Below are 19050 nucleotides of genomic sequence, written 5' to 3'. Positions count from 1 at the left end.
CTTATGCTGTGCAAATTTACTGTCTTTTCCAAATCGTGTATAATGAATTATATCATGGCAAAAAAGAAAGCTCTGCTACACATGATGACCGCCCTCGCAATCTATGACAAATGAAAAAGTAGAGGGCTAATCACTTCAATGAATAGGATTGCTATGTCAATAAGTTATAATGACATGGAACGGAGCAAGAACTTGTTAGCAGCTCATGATGTAAAATCTTGTGAATCCGACAGCACATCACTTCCAAGTCATTTTACTAGGAAAGGAATTAAAATTTCTGCTCTTGATAACTTTGATTTTCTAGACATGTCTTCTTTGTCTGGAACATCCAGCACACATGATACTGCTATAGTGCTTTTTTAAGACCGTACCAATGAGGTAGCTGCTGGAAACAAGCTGTCAGCCGTAGGCATAAACAAAGGGAGCTACAAATGTATAACCCAACTGCCTGCCAATGTGTGCAAAATCTCTAAAAGCCATCAAAGTGTACCAGCTTACCAGAAATTTTCAAAGTGGCTGAGGACATGGATCTTTTTCTACCTAATGCTACGGTCCGCAAAGCTGATTTAATTGAATTTATCATATCGCTGATTCGGTGCAGATGGAAAGATGAAGAAACAACAATTCCTCAGTGGGTTGGAATTCCTGCTCTGATCTCCCAGAATATCATCCCACTGAAGAAGGTTGGGTTTTTACCATCTCAATTTCCAAACTACGCAACATTATACACAGCTATAAAAATATTCAAAATGTAGATGCAAAGCTTGAAGACCAGTCTTTCCTGCCAATTTTCTGTGATGAAGGTGTTTTCCACCTGACAAAAGTTGGGTTGAGGTGTGCAGGAAATTACCTCAGTGGATGTGGCATAGCCAATGCGCTTACTGAGGATGAAATCTTTGGAAACAAAACTGTCCAGTCAGTATTGAGCGGCACTCATTATGTTAATTTGTTACAAGGTATGCTCGTCATGTCTGAGTTTATAGCGCTTTCTTGAAAAAGAATGACAGTTTAGGTTTTGCATATCTTATCTCAGAAGTGAACAAGGCACAGGGTGCCCATCATTCAAAAGACATAATGCAAAGCCAGCCAATGTTCTATACACTCAGCTTAAAATCAGAAAACCTAAAATCTAAATTCGTTGAGATTGCCAAAGAGTGGGAAGAAAAATCAGAAGTTCGCAAGTACTGGGGAAATGTTTTACACATGATGGCTCTAGTGAAAAACTTGGTGCATGCTGATTAGAAAGGTGATTGGGAGCTGTATGTGAAGACTGGAGTCACTGATTACTGTGTTTCATGAATTTGATTACATAAACTACCTGAGATATAGGTCCTGGTGTTTGGAAAGAGTGTAGAAGTTAGAGGTGGAAAAACCATACCTCTACAGAAAATTCATCCAAAGACATTTTGTGGTGAAAGACAGAAAGGGAAGGTTCAATGCTGTGAAACTCGAACAGACAATCCAGAGATCACAGAAAAGTTCCACTGGAATTATTGGTCAGACACATAAAAGTGAATATGTTTCTCTATGGCAGCTAGTTTACCATGAAGTCCTTTCTATTTGCAATATTTTCAGAGAGATGACAAATTCTAAGTTAATGGACCCTCATGAAACTGTTCCTCCCCACGAACTTGTGGGAAGAGAGGGGAACATTTTAATAAACATGTTGATAGCCTTCTTTATTTCATGCAGCAGCAAGGAAACCCCCTTTCAAATGACTGAGCCTGTACGACTACACAACTTCGTGACCAAACAATATGTGGATAACAATATAAAGACACGTCTACTAGATATCCTTGAACATGGATTGAAACTATATGCAGAACTGAAGCAGGAGAGATTTTTATTGAAAGAGAAAAAGCTATTTGACGCAATCACTAAAGCTAAACTTCCACGCTTTAATTGCCTTTGTAACAGTTTCGTCCAAGCAGCCACTACAAAACAGGTTACAAAAAACAACATTTGCAAGCACATAGAGAGATGGATGTAGCAAATGAAAGGTGTGCATTTATCAAGGACATTCTGTAGCATGATCTTCTTCCAACAAACCTTTTATTTGATGGAGATGTTGCAACCATACCAATGAAGCATAAACTCGTACAGGAGCTCGAAAAAAACTTTTCATCTGAAGAATTTCATTTTGAAAATGTGTTCTCTTTGAAAACTGCTGTTGTTGTGGTGGACTATATGTCACAATTGTGAATGGTCAAGATTTCATCCATGCAAGATACAGAGGTCGTTTAGACTGTTGTACAGATATCAAAGTCAGTGTGCACCTTGCAAGAACTGTAAATTGTCTTTGACAGTATTCTTGAACTATCTGTCAAAGAATGTGAGAGAATCAGACGGATGTCTACAAGTGGAATAATTGACCCTGCTTGCATCGAAAATGTGACACCTATACCTGTGCAACTTGATAAATTATGATCACCAACATCGAACAAGATGAACTTGGAGATGTTAACTCACCAAAAATTGCTGATGCTTCAGTGAACACTGATTTTCCAAATATTGCAAGTGAAATGATTTTCAATGAGGAGTTGGCACCTACAAAGTAATATTCAAAAGTTATTCCCCTTATTTTTCAATAATTTAACAGCAACTTGAAGGAAGCTGACCTTCGTGTTGTGCTACATGTTGAGAGGGCTGTTCGAAATGGTTCCAATAGAGTCACTGTACTGTCAAATGACACAGATGTTATTATTGTGCTATTTAGAATGATTTGTTGCAATGTTCATAAGTCAAGGATTGTCACAGTTCTGGATATGTTATGGAACAGGCGAGAAAAAACATGTATTCCTGTTTCATATTCAGTACAGGAAAAGTGACCCAGCAAAGCCCAGTGTTCTTATCAAGGCACATATTCTTATGCGTGATAACACTATGAGCAAAACTGGAACAAAGCTTGAAGGTTTAACTGCTGACCCTGTGAAGTTCCTAAAAGGATTTGCTGAGACAGAAGAAGAATGTGAGTTTAAACATGCAGATAAATACCTTGTGCTTGTGTGGAAAGCAGTTCTAACTTTCACACATTTGACTATCTTCTTTACAGTGAGTTCAAGAGATCAGTCCCGCTAAGTGACCCTCCACCGATGACATATTCTGTGCACGGACACATTAAAAGAGCGTTCTACTTGATAAGAAGATATGCATATGTAGAAAAAGATCCATGTGAATTTAATTTGGCAGATATTGATGGGGTGGTAAAACCTGCAAATTTTCTAAAGCCCCTTCCCACAGAATTTACATGTACATGTACATGCAAAACCTGTGCGACAAAAAGATGTCCCTGTTGTTATGCTTTTCTCAAATGTTCGACATTATGCAAATGAACCACGAGCGATTGCCGAAACAAACAAATAAAGTTAATTTATAATATATCTCTAAAACAGGAGTGATAAACATTATTTTTTCATATTCAGATCTTAAACATTGTTTGGTGTATACATAAAATGTGGTATCTTTAGGGGGTGGGAAGTGCCATCTACACGCCCAGCAGGTGGTCAAGGTCGAAAAATAGGAAGTGGGCACGGACATATGGGTGAACTAAGTCTAGCTGCTCACTGTGGGATTCAGGTAACATGGCATTAAGTGGATGCCAAGCAGAGTGAATTTGTGACATGAAATAGTGAAAGTGCGTTTTTTGTCGATGTAAAATCTCCAATCTTTGCTGAACGTGTCTCTATTCTATCAGTGTTTATCTTGACAAATGTAGTGTTGGCCGCCACTAACAAAGGGTGGAGGGGCAGAATTGGGTAGAGTTGGCGGGGCGGGAGAGCGAGCGCCGAGGGGGTTACACGGGACGGGTAAATAATAATTAAAAATGTTTACCTGACAGCGCCGGCAGCCTCCCGCATCGCTCCTGCTGGACTCTTCCTGGGTCCTAGCAACGACTTCAAAATGCACACTGTTTGTCACATGCAGCCCTGTAAGCCTTGTGCCAGGTTTCTGTAAGAAAGTTTTTTTGCTGGAAGGTCTCTTTATACAGCAATGCAATGGTCACCGTGTCCTGAAAGTTGCTTCGGGAACATAGCAGGTGCTGTACTCCGGTAGGGATGCCCTGCTCACGCCTCGAAATGAATACTTTGAATTTGCATCTAGCCTGCATGACAGCTAAGAAATGCAATAAAATGCACCAAAGGGATGACAGTAGCATTAGATGAGCAGCACATCAGGGTGTCGCACACCAGCTCAAGAGGTGCAGCAGCGTAAAGCTGAAGCTGTCAAACCCTCAAAGCGCGGGAGCCAACCCTGCAGAGCACCCTGACCATAAAGCTGCCCCAGTGAGGCGGAGATGCTGCCCCTGTCCACGTGACTCCCAGTTACCGGGCACACAGCGGCTCTGAAGTCCCGGTAACCACTACCTCCTGCCCCTTCCAGCACCCGCTCCGCGCTGTCACTCTGTTCCAGGAGACAGTCAAACACAAACACCCGATCACTTCCAGAACTCCATTGTTCCCCTGCAGCCATGTTTACTAATAGTGGCTCTGGCAACGAAGGCTCAGCAACCAGCGCAACCTCCATAAAGGGGGAGAAGGGTGTGGACAGCGAGAGCTCTGACGGGCCGGGGGAGGAGGAGTCGGGGCAGTGGGTGCAGGGATACAATTAGACCTGAACTTTGGGGAGGGCAAAACCAAAGGGGATGATGGACGGGGTGATGAACATTGCAAGCACTCACCCCCAGTCAACTGATTTGGGTTTAATCCATCATCATTCTTTAGCTCACTCCGACAACCCAGTTCAGACATGGCCAGATGCAAATCAGTCTGACCCTGTGCCTCATGGCAGCAGTCCAGCCCGAACTGCCAAGCCATGTCTTCCCTGGACCGGAATCAAGCATCCTGAGACCGGGTTCTGGCTAATCAGCCGCCATCAGCCAGGCTAGCTTGAATTCAGTGGCAAAGTGAGCAAGGGACCCACGTCTGGGCATACCCTGCCAACTTAGGGCGAACAAAGCAAAACCAAAGGGGATGATGGACTGAGTGTGGAACATTGCAAGCACTCACCCGAGCCAACTGATCTGGGCTTAATCCATCATCATTCTTTAGCTCACTCCGCCACCCCAGTTCAGACATGGCCATATGCAAATCAGTCTGACCCTGTGCCTCATGTGAACAGTCCAGCCGGAACTGCCAAGCCATGTCTTCCCTGGATCGGAAACTGGGGTGGCGGAGTGAGCTAAAGAATTATGACGTCCATCATCCCCTTTGGTTTTGCTTTGTTCAAGTAGTTTTATAGAGACAGAAAATAACTCCTCAGAGCAACCCTTCCACCATTTCCCAAAATGGCGGCTCTATAATGAGGTGTTTTAGCCATCATATTGTTAATTTATTTCGATATTATTTTTGTTTCAGGTTTTCCGTTGATTCAAATTCGTAAACATGAGCGTAGCAGGTGGTGTAGAGTATATTTAACTCATGACAGAGTATTGCTAACTACAAAATCTGAGGTCTCCGCCAACAAAGAAAAATGTGTCAAATGCCAAACTAATCCAAAAGACAGGCTAACATCAACTGCGGGTGGTCAGAGAGACTTCGAGATGCTGAAGAAGTACGGCAAGACTAAGTTCACAAAAGATTGAAACTGATGGACGAAGCGTATCAAATATTTTATCACTGTGACAACAAGTGCTACAAGTTACATCAATAGAAAAAAAGTCTAGAAACAATAATCAAAAAATAGCAGAAACCAGTAAACAACCATAAGAATTCGAGTCTTCAGAGAAAGCGAAGACAACCAAACCCATTGCACACCCACTCAGAAGATTAATGGCTAGCACTTGTCCACCTCAGACAACTGATGAGAAAGCAGAGGATCTTCAATTTGTTATCTGTGGTTTAGCCAGAACAAGGGCCAAAGGGATTTGTGAAAGAACAAAGTGCAGAGTATGTGAGTCTCTAAGGGCAAACATATTTTTATTTGAAGCTCGTTTCTTCCTAGTGAAGTTTCCAGCCAAGTAACTGATCTAAGCAGCGAAGTGAATGTATTTACAGGGGATTTGTATACCCAACTGAATTGCATGTGTGCATACATTCAAAAATATGAATGGACAATGAGCTCCCAGCAACAAAACCGCCAGCCTTCAGTTAAATTTCCACTCTTTGAAAAAGCAAATGGAGTTTTAAAGCAGCTCTTGGGTGCTGGCTATGGGTTCAAACTCAGTGAGGTCAGAGAAATGATGATCAACATTTATGAAACTGTATTGATCCATAATAATGAAATGAAGATTTTTGCAAATAATGGGAGTCAACAAGAATGCCTGATGTTTTGTTAACATTTTTTACATCTTTGTTTAATGTCAGCAAAGCAAAACTGTTACAAACTAAAGTTCTTGAGTTCGGAACAGAAGCCAACAATATTTATGATGGCTTTGAAGATATAAGCAAAGAAATGGAAGACAATCCCATCAACCGATAGGCTTATGCTGTGCAAATTTACTGTCTTTTCCAAATCGTGTATAATGAATTATATCATGGCAAAAAAGAAAGCTCTGCTACACATGATGACCGCCCTCGCAATCTATGACAAATGAAAAAGTAGAGGGCTAATCACTTCAATGAATAGGATTGCTATGTCAATAAGTTATAATGACATGGAACGGAGCAAGAACTTGTTAGCAGCTCATGATGTAAAATCTTGTGAATCCGACAGCACATCACTTCCAAGTCATTTTACTAGGAAAGGAATTAAAATTTCTGCTCTTGATAACTTTGATTTTCTAGACATGTCTTCTTTGTCTGGAACATCCAGCACACATGATACTGCTATAGTGCTTTTTCAAGACCGTACCAATGAGGTAGCTGCTGGAAACAAGCTGTCAGCCGTAGGCATAAACAAAGGGAGCTACAAATGTATAACCCAACTGCCTGCCAATGTGTGCAAAATCTCTAAAAGCCATCAAAGTGTACCAGCTTACCAGAAATTTTCAAAGTGGCTGAGGACATGGATCTTTTTCTACCTAATGCTACGGTCCGCAAAGCTGATTTAATTGAATTTATCATATCGCTGATTCGGTGCAGATGGAAAGATGAAGAAAAAACAATTCCTCAGTGGGTTGGAATTCCTGCTCTGATCTCCCAGAATATCATCCCACTGAAGAAGGTTGGGTTTTTACCATCTCAATTTCCAAACTACGCAACATTATACACAGCTATAAAAATATTCAAAATGTACATGCAAAGCTTGAAGACCAGTCTTTCCTGCCAATTTTCTGTGATGAAGGTGTTTTCCACCTGACAAAAGTTGGGTTGAGGTGTGCAGGAAATTACCTCAGTGGATGTGGCATAGCCAATGCGCTTACTGAGGATGAAATCTTTGGAAACAAAACTGTCCAGTCAGTATTGAGCGGCACTCATTATGTTAATTTGTTACAAGGTATGCTCGTCATGTCTGAGTTTATAGCGCTTTCTTGAAAAAGAATGACAGTTTAGGTTTTGCATATCTTATCTCAGAAGTGAACAAGGCACAGGGTGCCCATCATTCAAAAGACATAATGCAAAGCCAGCCAATGTTCTATACACTCAGCTTAAAATCAGAAAACCTAAAATCTAAATTCGTTGAGATTGCCAAAGAGTGGGAAGAAAAATCAGAAGTTCGCAAGTACTGGGGAAATGTTTTACACATGATGGCTCTAGTGAAAAACTTGGTGCATGCTGATTAGAAAGGTGATTGGGAGCTGTATGTGAAGACTGGAGTCACTGATTACTGTGTTTCATGAATTTGATTACATAAACTACCTGAGATATAGGTCCTGGTGTTTGGAAAGAGTGTAGAAGTTAGAGGTGGAAAAACCATACCTCTACAGAAAATTCATCCAAAGACATTTTGTGGTGAAAGACAGAAAGGGAAGGTTCAATGCTGTGAAACTCGAACAGACAATCCAGAGATCACAGAAAAGTTCCACTGGAATTATTGGTCAGACACATAACAGTGAATATGTTTCTCTATGGCAGCTAGTTTACCATGAAGTCCTTTCTATTTGCAATATTTTCAGAGAGATGACAAATTCTAAGTTAATGGACCATCATGAAACTGTTCCTCCCCACGAACTTGTGGGAAGAGAGGGGAACATTTTAATAAACATGTTGATAGCCTTCTTTATTTCATGCAGCAGCAAGGAAACCCCCTTTCAAATGACTGAGCCTGTACGACTACACAACTTCGTGACCAAACAATATGTGGATAACAATATAAAGACACGTCTACTAGATATCCTTGAACATGGATTGAAACTATATGCAGAACTGAAGCAGGAGAGATTTTTATTGAAAGAGAAAAAGCTATTTGACGCAATCACTAAAGCTAAACTTCCACGCTTTAATTGCCTTTGTAACAGTTTCGTCCAAGCAGCCACTACAAAACAGGTTACAAAAAACAACATTTGCAAGCACATAGAGAGATGGATGTAGCAAATGAAAGGTGTGCATTTATCAAGGACATTCTGTAGCATGATCTTCTTCCAACAAACCTTTTATTTGATGGAGATGTTGCAACCATACCAATGAAGCATAAACTCGTACAGGAGCTCGAAAAAAACTTTTCATCTGAAGAATTTCATTTTGAAAATGTGTTCTCTTTGAAAACTGCTGTTGTTGTGGTGGACTATATGTCACAATTGTGAATGGTCAAGATTTCATCCATGCAAGATACAGAGGTCGTTTAGACTGTTGTACAGATATCAAAGTCAGTGTGCACCTTGCAAGAACTGTAAATTGTCTTTGACAGTATTCTTGAACTATCTGTCAAAGAATGTGAGAGAATCAGACGGATGTCTACAAGTGGAATAATTGACCCTGCTTGCATCGAAAATGTGACACCTATACCTGTGCAACTTGATAAATTATGATCACCAACATCGAACAAGATGAACTTGGAGATGTTAACTCACCAAAAATTGCTGATGCTTCAGTGAACACTGATTTTCCAAATATTGCAAGTGAAATGATTTTCAATGAGGAGTTGGCACCTACAAAGTAATATTCAAAAGTTATTCCCCTTATTTTTCAATAATTTAACAGCAACTTGAAGGAAGCTGACCTTCGTGTTGTGCTACATGTTGAGAGGGCTGTTCGAAATGGTTCCAATAGAGTCACTGTACTGTCAAATGACACAGATGTTATTATTGTGCTATTTAGAATGATTTGTTGCAATGTTCATAAGTCAAGGATTGTCACAGTTCTGGATATGTTATGGAACAGGCGAGAAAAAACATGTATTCCTGTTTCATATTCAGTACAGGAAAAGTGACCCAGCAAAGCCCAGTGTTCTTATCAAGGCACATATTCTTATGCGTGATAACACTATGAGCAAAACTGGAACAAAGCTTGAAGGTTTAACTGCTGACCCTGTGAAGTTCCTAAAAGGATTTGCTGAGACAGAAGAAGAATGTGAGTTTAAACATGCAGATAAATACCTTGTGCTTGTGTGGAAAGCAGTTCTAACTTTCACACATTTGACTATCTTCTTTACAGTGAGTTCAAGAGATCAGTCCCGCTAAGTGACCCTCCACCGATGACATATTCTGTGCACGGACACATTAAAAGAGCGTTCTACTTGATAAGAAGATATGCATATGTAGAAAAAGATCCATGTGAATTTAATTTGGCAGATATTGATGGGGTGGTAAAACCTGCAAATTTTCTAAAGCCCCTTCCCACAGAATTTACATGTACATGTACATGCAAAACCTGTGCGACAAAAAGATGTCCCTGTTGTTATGCTTTTCTCAAATGTTCGACATTATGCAAATGAACCACGAGCGATTGCCGAAACAAACAAATAAAGTTAATTTATAATATATCTCTAAAACAGGAGTGATAAACATTATTTTTTCATATTCAGATCTTAAACATTGTTTGGTGTATACATTAAAGGATTAAAAACTGCTATTATTTGTTTAATTTCTGTATATGTCTCTTTTTCCTCTAATATAGTCACAAAATTTAGAATGTTATGACATCAAAATGAAGCATGTAGGTCTCATGGTTCCTGAAATATTACATTAACACTGCAACACATCTACCATTTTAATAATTGTCATCCAGAAAAATTTTGCCATGATCAGAAGCTAAATTACTTCTCTAATGATCCAAAAATGAAATTCTCTGAACAACAATGTTTTTTACAGAGGTATATCAGGGGGCCGGGATTATTATGAACAGAACCAGAGATACCCAGAGAAGAAAAATGGATACGGCAGTCCACCATGTGGAAAGATGAAGAAATATCTGGAAAGATTGTAATATAGCAAAGCAAAGTGAGAGGACTGAAGGAGAGAGTTATTGACATAAAGTAGAGATGCTTCTGTAGAGTATCCATATGAAAAATCATAGTGAGTAGGGCAGAAGTAAGGAAAATAATTGTGTTAAAACAGTTGGTTCAAGGATTTTTGGGGGGGAAACAGAGTTTACAACGCTGTCAACGCAACGCGTATCAATGACTTTCTGTAGGGGGCGTGCACCACCAGGCAATGTGTTGGATTTTAAATCCAACACCTTCCCTGCTGTTGCGCACACTGGAGTAGGAATAGTAATTAATACTATTCCTAAGTCCAGAGCACCCCCTACAGCAAGTCGTTGAAACGACTTGCGATGTAATGGATCGCGTAGAAACAACGCAGTTGTTGTAATGGAATGCTTAATGAAAGCATTAGTTGTAAAGGGACATTCATTTTTCGATGATATGGAAGTAAATGTATTCAAGCCTGAGTTTTAATAAGAGGAGTAACCTTGGTTCATTTGAAAGACAAAGGACAATTCCATGAGACAAAGATAGCCTGAATAAGACAGGTAGGTAGGATAAAAAAGAGGAAAGACCGGTCTAAGAAGAGATCCGGGAAAAGAATCAGAAGGCGAAGTTGTAAGCCTTGCTCCATGAAGAATGGCTGGAACCTCATCAGCAGAGACAGGTTAAAACGCTGAACTCCTTGAGCTGTCAGACAGGCAATTAATAGTGGAGTTGCAAGTTGAAACCGACACAGTGGAACTGTATGTGCCTTTATGCCTGTTGGTCTGTATACATGAATACGTTTGTCTTTTGGCTTGGATATTTGAGTGTCTTTATGAATTTTTGTATGAATTGGTGCCAGTATGATTTGTTGACTATGCGCATGGGTACCTAGATGCCAATTTGCAAGTATGTCTGTTGGCTTAAATGATGCTTGTTATGACACTGCACATGGGTGTCTGTAAATCTGTTGGTGCCTGTATGATGCTCTGCATGGGTGACTGTTGATCTATTTTCATTGGTGCCTATAGATCAGTTGGCCTGCATGGATGACTGTTTACAGGTGTGTTGATTTGTGTGCGCATTGTTGCCCCTAGGTATATTGCTTTGCATATGTGAACTTATATGTGCTACAAGTGAATATGTGTACCCATGTTCTGGGTATCATTGTTCTTGCAAACATATTGGCTCTGTCAATGCTTGTTGCAGATTGGGCCACTGAGGATCTAGTGCTAATGGGAAACGATGTATTGCTTAAATACAAACAATTTCACCAGGGATTTACCTCTGCCTTTGTCAAAAGGGTTCTCATTTCAATGTGTCATATTGTAGAGCCCACAGCTGAAAGCATGGTGCAGTCATCCTTTATTTTGCAAAGGCATGGTTGGCCATATTGGGAGTCCTCACTAATGGTCAGAAGCGCCTGAGTGTGACTGAAGCTTGAGGAAAGAGAGGCCTAGGAACAGGGCCATGTTGTTCACCTCTTTCTATGGGCTGTTATATGAGATAGGATGAGTTCATTCTCCTAGGGTCACACTGTTGGGTTTGTAGGGAAGCTGGGCCATAGTCCCTCATTTTTATGAAAAGGAGAACAGAGATTGGAGGTGTAAACTGCTTCAAATGTATGTGAGAGTGGCATATGGATCCAATACCCATAAATCCAATCACATGTGTGCAAGGACGACACACAATATGTGATCTTAAAGTAAAACAAACATTTTTATAGAGCTTGCATTTGTTTAGAAATTCAAACCACACTTCTGAGATTTCTAGGTGCAGTAAATAGGTGATCCTGTCACCCAATGTATTGTGATTTTGTTTACCAAAAGAAGAAAGGGTGACTTTGGCCCAGTAAGCAGCAGGTGTTACATTTACTGGGCCATGTGACAGAGGACAGAGTGCAATAAACACGATCACTTTTGGAAGAGATCACGCAGTAAAAGGCGAAACCCTGCGGAAAAGAAAAAGGTCCTTAAACCATGTATACATGTTTGTGTTGTGCACATTCCGAATAGAATCACTTCTAGCCGATGGACAAGACCATTCGGACACAGCAGCTCTTCCCACAATTTAGATTACAGCATCTGTGAAGCACTACTTTTAGGGACACAACTTGAAAAGGTGGGAGGAAGCGCAGACATCTGATAGGAATGGAGTGAGACCGCAACCTCAAGTGACATTTTGTTTAGCAAGAGCACAGTTGTATTTAGATATCTCAGTTTTCAAGGATGTTGTTGGTGAAGTGCCAGATCTTTGAGTTTTTCAAATCCCTTCAAAGTAGCATCTTAATAATATGTAACAATAATTTCTATAAATGTAGTTGCTGGGAAAAGAAAGTCCCCTAGATGATAAAATTAATATATTGTGCTGAGAGTGCCGTCTGCATGTGCAACTGGTATCCTGACTTTTATTTTGGCATCACACTAATCACAGTGATCTAGGGCCAGATGTATCAAAGGGTTTTACCCATTCTGTGTCTATGGGAAAATGTGTTCATACATATGGCCTCTAGTGTCCATGCAGAGTCACAAGCCTGTCCTTGGTATCGCAAGGTCCAGAATTTGCCCAGTGACCTGAGGATTGAACCAAGTGAGACATCATAGTGGACCAGGGAGCACCATGTCGCTGGGGGGGGGGGGGGGTGGCAGTGTATTGGGTTTTTCTGAATCATTCATGTGACGAGACTTTTTTCTCTGTGTCAAAAAGTGTGACCTAAACCCTCATGTAAAAGTCCACTTTCTTTCAACGCCTGACCCTTGCACTGACATTCTGTATGCACATGCATGTATGTATGTGCAGCAAATGTGTAGCACACATATGGTAAGAGGGCTGTGTTTGGGATCCATTTTGATGGCTCCTGGTTTAGCAAGGCACAAGATGGAGGGTGAATTGATGTGTATTGTTGGACTAAAGTTTCTGTTGTTCACGGTGAGCACATTTCAAAGCATGGCATTCTCTTATGTCTGTCCCTGATTTCAGGGGGGCTGATGACAGCCAGGTGCGATCTCATACATTGTATCTTTGTTTGGGTCCCTTTTTGAAGCCAAATCACTGCCCCCCCGCTGTCTGTGCCATCACCTTGCCTAAGAAGCAGCCAGAAAATGAGATATGAAAAATAACCACCCTCCACCAGTTCTCAATCCTTAGACAACGGCTCTGCATCCTGTTCCTCGTTCCCGCCAGCAACATCTGCAGACTTTCCACCAGCCTGCATGAAGAGGTGCCACTGAGAAAAAAATATGTTTCCACAGACTGGCCCTGAGTCACCAAGTACATTTAGGCCTGAAATGATTGATTTGACACGACTAAGTATTCACAAAAGGGCGCCTGCCTGTTGAAAACACATTTAATCCCACGTCATTGTTTGCCACCTGTGCAAGGAGTTAAATAAGGAATTTATTGTAGGTAACAAGGACCCCCTGATAAGGATAAATATCCTGGGACAGGGTAAACAATAAGTGAGAAAAACAATCCCAGGCATAAACTAAGGAGAATACACAATAGATTAAACAAACAAACTAGTTCAGTGGGAGGAATTTTTATGTATTTTAATTTGATAAAAAGAGAGATAAAAATTCAACACAGTAATCACAATTGATAAAAAATTGATACAAATGTATTCAAAAAACAGATAAAATGCAACTGGAAACCATTTAATTTGCATTTTATCTGTTTTTTGAATACATTTGTATCAATTTTTTATCAATTGTGAATACATAAAAATTCCTCCCACTGAACTAGTTTGTTTGTTTAATCTATTGTGTATTCTCCTTAGTTTATGCCTGGGATTGTTTTTCTCACTTATTGTTAAATAAGGAATTACAAGATATTATTAGCCATGGCAGTTTGTGAATGCTCACATTCTCTAAATCCTCTATTGCCATTTCAAACCATGGGAATGGTTGGAGATTTGGTCCGATCAAGGTCTAGAATAAAGCAAGGAGTATAGCTTTTGAGGGTGGGGATGGTGGTAGAGGGGTGTTTGGGACGTAGCACCCCCACATAAATACATTTGTGGCTTGGTAGTTGGGTCTGGGGGTTCCGAGTTGGGTCTGCTATTTCTGTGCCTGTTTTTATTGTCTTCTCGATTACACTAAGAGGTTTTAACTTGTTCATTTTTTTGCCCAGGAATTTAGATATATTTTGTGATTGTTTTATTAAAAAGTAGTAGAAGTACTCCTTGAATGGATTTAAATTAACTACATTTTAGAATTCACAAATGTTGGCAGTAGTAGGATTACACCAAACCTCAGGTTTCCAGGCATGCTGCTGGCAATCAAACACACTAAAGGTGATCGGAAAAATGTTTGCAGATAGAATAACCACTGACAATCCCTTGGGTAACATCCAAACCATTGTTTTTTGCCCACTGTGCCACTGCATACAAAGGCAGATAGGATGAGAGAGGACACTACTGTTTTTACTCCACCTGCAAATTTTAGAGATGACCGTCAATATACAAAACGTTTGATGGATGTCTATGTCCAACATGACAGCTGGCCGTCAAACTTTTCCAAAGCTTTTTTTTTCCAAAAACAAACTCCCAAAATGGGAGTTAGTTTATTAAAAATATTTATAAAAACCCACACCATGGTGTTTCTATTCCATAGTGTGGGGGCCATTTTTCTTTTTCTTACTGTCATTCAGTCAGGATATACCAGCAGTGAAGTACGGTGAAAAAAGACATCTGACCGTCCAACCTAAATAGGGTGGATGGTCAGATGACTTACTTCCTAAGGCATCTACTCTGTCAGGCCGATGGAGGAAGTTTTACACTGAGTAAAATTTGTTCCTTCAGTGTAAAAACTGCAGTCTTCCTGGCTCAAAATTGGGCGAGGGATCTTAAGTTTGGGGGAAAGGGTACTCCATCACCATTGCAATGCAGTACTAGTCCATCAAACTTTAAATCAGCCCCAATGGTCCACCTAATGCAAATCAGTTCTGATCCTGCTCCTCATGCGAACAGTCCATCCCCAATATTATACACCTCAGACATTCACCCTGCCGCTCGCTGCTTGTTTCACATACCCTGAATCTCAGTGATTATACTATGCCCCTGAAAAAACCTTTCCTAGAGTCTGAAGTTAAATGGAACACCTCTAAATATGGCAAGTTATTAAGGGGAGGGTGTTTTCCAATGCAGAAAAAATGGGGAAATATATATAAGCCCCATGGAGAAAGAAAAAGCTAAGTTAAAAATATGTAATTGCACCTTTGTTCTGTGAGTACACTTGAGCATTCAGAGAATGTCTTCGACTGAAAAAGTCACAACAATTTCTGGGAAATACGCCAAGCAACAGGCGAGCGACTATCACAGCTCTTCAGGCAAACGCCTGGAAAGGTTTGTATAAAAATATGTTCAGGTTGAGGTGTAAATCTCTGCATGCACTTCTACATAGTCTTCTTGTATAGAAGACTCACTATTTTTCCTGCATTTTGCTTTTGCTCCTATATATACATATATATATTTCTTTTGGATTTTGGGAGAGTCGAGCGTAATATATATATATGATTTAGTACTACGTATGATAATCAGTTGCATTGTGTGGTGATTGTAGCCACATTGGGCTTTTTTGCATTTGAATATTAATTTATGCACTATTGCGAACATATGTGTTCAGCACAATGCATTAATATCCACTCTAAGATGGCGGTTGCCGATTTTGATTTAAGTCCTATCTTTATGTTTATTACTCATGCAACGCGGGTGTTTAAATGTAAGTTGATGGAACCTCCCACTGTCTCATTACTGACGAAGGCCGAGTGCCGAAAGCGCTTTGTGTGAGATTAAAAACTTTGTGAATCCTATCTTTGGAGTGCTGCCTCCTGTTTCCCGAACATTGCGGGGAGGGATTGTTGGAGCGGACATTGTTGTCGGGTGCACCCCCGACTGGCAGGCACCCGCCTCTGAGTGCTACAGGCTGGTGCTAGTGGAGCTGTCATTTATAATCCAGTTGCACCGCGGAACCAACGCTTTGGATATATTAGCGGTTTTTCCCACTACAAGGACGCCGTTTCCCGAGGGCAACAACTGAGCAAGCGTCCCTGGATTACACCGGGTAAGAGACTAACCGCTTTTGAACCATACATGTGAAGTTGGAACACCGCTGGCGAGATAGGTTCACATTTCGTGGTCACGGCTGTAACCATGAGCGTTAAAAATGTTTTGTGAAACGGAGAGACGGAAGGCTGAGGAAGGCATGTTTAAGAACAAAACGAAAAAAGCTGCTGGGGCACAGGGGGATGCACCTGATACTACAGATAAAAACGCAACGGACTTGAATGCAAAGTTGATTGCGTTAGAACGTCTCTATGAAAAAGAATGCAGAAAATGGTGGGAAGCAACGTCGCTTCAAAATTATATTGATGTTGATCGAGTGCCTAGGGGGCTGAGGATCTACACCATCCCTGCATACGAAAATCCGGACCCCCTGCTACTGGACGCATGGGCGGAGCACACTGCCCAGTCATGTAAGGGCAGTTTGATGATATTGGTACGCTTTGCCTGGTCTGATAGAGATAAAGCCTTGGCTGAAATTAAAGACATTGAACATGACCTCTCAAAAGAACAAGATCAACCCAAATTGGAAGAAAAACGTGAAGCAATGAAAAAAAGATTGAAAAAATATGAAGAAAAAATTAAACTAAGAAAGGAGGAGAAATTTGAGAGAGATGAAAAAGACTATCGCATGGGAAGGGTACTTACCTTCTCAAAAAAAAATGACCAACCTCGCAAAGAATTGAAAATGAAAAAGAAAAAACAATCTGGGGCAAGCATCCCTGTGCCTGAAACCTCGGAATCATCGCTAACTGGAGAAGAGGTATCAAGCGAGGATGGGCAGGAAGACGTAACTGAGCCCTCGGGTTTTCAGGAGGAGTATCAAGTAATGCGCACAAAACAACATCCAGGGGGTAGGGGCAAACCCCCGGAAAGAAGAACACAAAGAGGAAGACGAGGAGGGGGGGCTGGAGCCACAAACACCGTAGGCTCGCCACCCGTAACCAGGAGCATGAAGAGTGCCTACAAGAAGAAAACATAGGCATTGAAGACAATCTTACTATTGTAAACTTGACACCAAAAATCCTGACTACCGAGGAACAAAATATCTTAAAATTGGGACTCACTTTTAGCCCTGAAAAAAACTTTGAGTTTACGCAAACACGCATAGACTTGTTCAAATTCACCAGCAAACTAAAGCTGTATAAATACTTCAAGCTGAAACCTCCCTTACCCAAACCAGCGGCTGCTGGTGACACGGAAGAAAGCACATTGCTATGTTAAGATCTTGCGGGCATTCGATCCCTGGAAGAACTGAGAAGGGAGGTAGAGGATGATGATATTGTCAACCTAAGAGATACACAAATGGTGGCACATATGGAAGTACAGCAAAGAGGAGGTGCAACGAATTTCAAACCTAGTTCCACTTTTATGCCAATAATGGGAACGGATGCGATAGACACTTTTTCTGAAGCTGTGATTTAGGATTTAAAATCTCTCAAATGTAAACACAAATCAGAACATGGAAGGTCTAACTTCACCTATAAGCAACAAACAGCATTAAGGAAGCTATGTGATGATTCGTCCCTGGTGTGCAAACCCTCGGACAAAGGAGGGAATATTGTGTTGTTAACCAAATTGCAGTATGAACAAGAGGCACTGCGACAGCTTAATGATCCAAACACGTATATGAGAGTGAACAAATCTACATACAACAAGAGCATCAAAGATTACCACGATATGATATTGAAGTGGTATAATAACAATATGCTGAATGGTGATGAACATTTGTTTTTGAGATGTTTAAATCCAGTGACTCCGACCTTTTACTATCTACCTAAGATACATAAGGATCCGGTGGATCCCCCCGGGAGGCCTATTGTAGCTTCTCAGGGCAGCTTAACTGAAAATTTGTCAATATATGTCGACTCCTTTCTTTCTCCCCATGTGGTCAATTTGAAATCCTATCTGAAGGATACTAAACATTTTTTGAACTGTATTGACAGAATGGTTTGGATGGATGGGTATACTATGATGGTCATCGACATTGCTAGCTTGTACACATGTATCGAGCATGATGAAGGACTTCAAGCTATTTCCTGGTTCTTGGAGAGTAGGCCAGTGAAATATTATGAACATAATAAAATGTTGATGGAATTTTTAAGATTCTGCCTCAAGAACAACATCTTCCTCTTTGGCACGAACCTCTATAAACAGCTAACAGGCGTGGCGATGGGCACTTGCTCAGCCCCTAGCTTCGCGAATTTATTCGTGGGGCATTGGGAAGAGCGGGTGGCTTGGTCCGAAACCAACAACAAATGGAATGATCTGGTGAAATGTTGGTACCGCTATATAGACGACCTGTTTATCATCATTGAAGGATCAGTTGAACTAGCTGAGGAATATCTGGAGGTACTCAATAACAATGATAACAATTTGAGATTCACAGGAGAAATTAGCCAAAAGGAGGTGAATTATCTTGATTTGACTGTTTTTATTGAAGGCGGTAATCTGCATACCAAGCTCTTTCGCAAGGCCACCGCTGGCAATTCGACATTATATGCGACCAGCGGACATCCTAAGAGCTTGGTTAATAGTATACCGTATGGTGAACTACTAAGGATAAGGAGGAATAACACTAAGGACAATGAGTTCAGAAAAGCAGCCAGCAACTGCATACAAAGGTTCAAAGCTAGGGGATATAATGCTGAAACACTTAAACAAGCTTTAAGCAAAGTGGAGAATCTGGAAAGGAGTAAGTTGCTGGAAGACAAAACTCATGAAAGAAATACTGAGACTGGGCAATTTCGACTAATAACTACTTATTC

Source organism: Lissotriton vulgaris, chromosome 2_1, assembly GCF_964263255.1.
Source record: "Lissotriton vulgaris chromosome 2_1, aLisVul1.2, whole genome shotgun sequence".
NCBI classification, from domain to species: domain Eukaryota; kingdom Metazoa; phylum Chordata; class Amphibia; order Caudata; family Salamandridae; genus Lissotriton; species Lissotriton vulgaris.
Note: the sequence above shows the minus strand (reverse complement) of the source record.